Here is a 4760-nt window from a genome sequence, read left to right on the forward strand (position 1 = left end):
AGATGGCTGCTAAGAAGCACAAGCCAGAAAACACAATATGTGCCCCAGCCACACCTTCGTAACTCCAAATACCCGGATTCGTTATAGTTCCTCCTGTGATACTCCAACCACCCCATGAATTGGTTATCCCTAAACGAGTCATGAAGGGTATAACGAACATACCTTGTCTCCACATTGGATCAAGGACGGGATCAGAGGGATCAAAAACGGCTAATTCGTATAGAGCCATCGAACCGGCCCAACCAGAAACTAGAGCTGTATGCATTATATGGACAGAAAGTAACCGACCGGGATCATTCAATACGACGGTATGAACACGATACCAAGGCAAACCCATGGAAATACCCCTTATTTTATCAAAGAAAAAATAGACACTATGTAACTTTATCACATTGGAAAAGACTGATTGATGCTATGGACCTCGCCTTTTCAGTGGATTATCTCAAAGCAAGAGTTAATATTTATTCCGTTCCATTGGTAATAATTTAACAATTCTGTTCGTAGGAACAAAGAGAAGCAGATCTATTCTATACTCGATAAGTACCAATACGCAATGGGGGGATTGATCCTATTTTTGTGAGCGAATGCATAGATACTTGTTCATCCTTCGAACGATCCATTTGTACGAATTTTCCTTTATTCAACCCGTCTTCTCCATGAACCTTCCAATCTATGGATAAAATACGATAAACGACAATATTATGAAGACAATAAACCCATTGTTACGTTTCCACATCAAAGTGAAATAGAGTACTTAATTTTTCTTTCATTTTATGCCTATTGGTGTTCCAAAAGTACCTTTTCGGAGTCCTGGAGAGGAAGATGCAGTTTGGGTTGACGTATAGTGCGACTTGTCAGACATATTGGGTCATATGGGATTTCCCCGTTCTCTCCCCCGATCGAGATATCCTCTGTTTCACCCAAGAAAGATTGATTAAACCATCAATAATTCAATTCGGAGCGTGAAGTGCAATGCAATTAGATCAATTTATTTGTTGGTTGGGGATCAATATTCTCAATTAGAAGAATTTATGGTTGGCTTGGACCAATAAAATGAAGTATCCAGGCTCCGTTCAAAAAATACCAAATTGGTAATCTATGTATGATTACTACTCGTATCATAAATGATCCCTATTTATACCTCTAAAACTACCAATTAATGGAATAATATGATTAGTCGAATATTTGGCGGAAGGCATGAACATGAAAACGAATTGAAAAAAAAAAAGAAGTCGGAACAAAAAGAAGCGGTACTGTGATCATTTGTCCTATATGTGCAAATAGAATTCGGGCAGATCTTTACCCGGAGTAGAGCATAAACCTAAAAGAATTGAAGAGGCCCATTTAGGAACAAGAAAATTACATCGTGATTTGGATCTCGATGAAAGAATACATCAATGAGGGGTTAGTTCGATAAGTTCAATGAATTCTTTTTTTTTTTTCGCAATTTTGATTTTTTGAACCGTATGCATCCAAAGGTGCGTGTGCGGTTCCTAAGGGATACAATTTTGTCCTAATCAACCGACTTCATCGAGAAAGATTACTTTTTTTAGGACAAGAGGTTGATAGCGAGATCTCGAATCAACTTGTTGGTCTCATGGTATATCTCAGTATAGAGGATGATACCAGGGATCTGTATTTGTTTATAAACTCTCCCGGCGGATGGGTAATACCAGGAATAGCTATTTATGATACTATGCAATTTGTGCCACCAGACATACATACAATATGCATGGGATTAGCCGCTTCAATGGGATCTTTTCTCCTAGTCGGAGGAGAAATTACCAAACGTCTAGCATTCCCTCACGCTTGGCGCCAATGAGTTTTTTTTTATTTGAGAAAAAAAAAAGAAGACTATGCCTTCGCCATATGGAATATGAATAATAAGTAATAATAGCATGGCACTTCGAGTTCGATATGAGCAAACTATTATTTTTTTTTCATAACATAACATGAGATTATATATCGAGATAGTAGTATGAAACAAAGGTTATTTACGATTTGATCTTATGTATCGGGGGTCCATTTCAGCGTCACAAACCTTTTTTTTGCTTTCACACCAGAAGCCTCTTTCCGATATTTATGTTATGAAAGAGTACGAAAATGAAAAAAAAAAAAGATCATTTTTTCCTTATTTGATCGGATCATAAAGAAACTTTGGGATTGCTGAATCACAGACGAGATAAATATATAAAGCAACGGAACCATCATAGTATTTTTTGACTCCTCCGAAAGGAAAGATGGTAAATGGATCATTCAACGATCTGGGTCTGATGGATTCTATTTGTCTCTTTCTTCGATGGAAGGGAAAAGGAAATTCCATTGCGGAGCCGTATGCAATGCATAAAAGATGCCTGTACGGTTGTTCAATTCTAATTCTATCTTTTTATTCTTGTTATTCTTTATCCCTTCCCTTCGACCGATCGTGCGAGATAGAGGAACCGTTCATTATGTTATATCATCAGGGTTATGATCCACCAACCTGCTAGTTCTTTTTATGAGGCACCCACAGGAGAATTTATCCTGGAAGCGGAAGAACTACTGAAACTCCGCGAAACCCTCACAAGGGTTTATGTACAAAGAACCGGCAAGCCTTTATGGGTTATATCCGAAGACATGGAAAGGGATGTTTTTATGTCAGCAACAGAAGCCCAAGCCCATGGCATTGTTGATGTTGTCGCGGTCGAAAATACCGGGGATTTCACATAAATTCTTGATTCCATTTCGAACCATAATTCGAATGAGCCGTGATTTGATATTTTATCTTCTTAACCTGGTAAAATATTATATGAAATGGAAGTAATTCATAATCATCCGGTTAGGATCGATCTAAACCAGCCCATTCTGTATACGATTCAGCATGCCAACTATTAAACAACTTATTAGAAACACAAGACAGCCAATCAAAAATGTCACGAAATCCCCTGCCCTTCGAGGATGTCCTCAGCGTCGAGGAACATGTACTAGGGTGTATGTGCGACTCGTTCAGATCATGATCTGGAACAAATGAGACGATTTTTCCAGTATCAATGACCAGTACCAATGAGTAGGATAGAATGGAAGAACTCCATTCCATTCACTATCTCAAAATAAAGATCTATCATATACCTCTATTGTGTATGGAATTTATGGTTTCCATTGGTGCAAATCCAATCACCTCGATTTGAGATGAAAATCAATTCCCCATTGGTAGCAAATGGTTATCCATTAAGCGGGGAAAATAGTATTTTAAAAGCAGAAAGATTATGCTTCTACTCTTGCAAGAACGGACTAACAGGGTTAGCTACCTAGCCAACCTTCATAATTAAATGCCGTCACTGTATGGATGGATCTCATTGTGAAAAGACCTATATACTGGATAATTTTATGGGTAGAGCCAAAGAGTGTGAACTGTACAAGTTACTAATAACATTGATTAAATGGGGGAAGGAGCTCCGGTGTATAGAGAGGACCTCACCGTTTAAGAAGTAATCATAGAAACGATGGAAGCCACTATTTATTTATTTCTCTCCATTTTTCTCTATTTATTACTACCTATTTACTAGATATTTTATATCTAATATCGGTACAATTTCTTATTCCGAGGTGAAATGCCTGGAAGAAATCAAAAATCGTGGTTGGGAAGGTCATAGTAGCAAAAGCCATTGGAATTTTTATTTTATACATCGGAAGAATCCGTTTTGTTACTAATAAACTAGGGGAGGGGAAAAGAATGACTGAAAGAAAAGAAATCAATTAGTTATTCATCAAGGTTTCATTTGATTCAATGACCAGAGTTAGGCGGGGATATATAGCTCGGAGACGTCGAACAAAAATTCGTTTATTTGCATCAACCTTTCGAGGGGCTCATTCAAGACTTACTCGAACTACTACTCAACAGAAAATGAGAGCTTTGGTTTCCAGTCATCGGGATAGATGCAGGCAAAAGAGAGATTTTCGTCGTTTGTGGATCACTCGGATAAATGCAGTAACTCGTGAAAATGGGGTATCCTATAGTTATAGTCGATTAATGCACGATCTGTACAAGAGGCAGTTGCTTCTTAATCGTAAAATACTTGCACAAATAGCTATATCAAATAGGAATTGCATTTACATGATTTCAAATGAGATTATCAAATAAGGCGACTGGAACGAATTCACCGAAATGATTTAAACGGAGTTCCCCGGAGAATGAACTCCGGGAAGGTAGAGTAGAAATGAATATGATAAATATTAGAAATGAACGAACACTTTTCAATAAAAAAAAATATTTTTTCTTCCCCATTCATTCTTTTTTTTTTTTTCTTACGACGCGACAATCAAGTATCTCGGCTTTTTCGAACAAAACCTCAATCTGAGTTTGAATTCCAATTAGAGTTTTGATTCAATTGAGAAGTAGGCCTATTTATTTCTGGTTTTAGGACCAGCAGTTCTAGGGGTCGACTCGGTTCTTTCAAATTGTTTCTCATTATTAAGAAAAGGTAACGAAGATAAAATACGAGCTTGTTTTATAGCAATAGTAATTAATCGTTGTTGTTTCAAGGTCAATCTATTCACTCGTCTAGATAATATTTTTCCTTGTTCACTAATAAATCGACTAATTAAACTCATATTTCTATAATCAATTCGATCCCCCGATCCAATTGGGGGCAAACGCCTACGAAAAGATCGCTTGGATTTACGAAAGGGTCGCTTGGATTTATCCATGATTTATTCCTTATCTCTAAAATCTTATTTCTTCATTCATTTCGGTTTCGGATCCGACCGAAATAGTAATAGTA

Source organism: Tasmannia lanceolata, unplaced genomic scaffold (assembly GCF_043159265.1).
Source record: "Tasmannia lanceolata isolate RefF3 unplaced genomic scaffold, GAP_Taslan_0.1 ptg000719l, whole genome shotgun sequence".
Classification (NCBI taxonomy): Eukaryota; Viridiplantae; Streptophyta; class Magnoliopsida; order Canellales; family Winteraceae; genus Tasmannia; species Tasmannia lanceolata.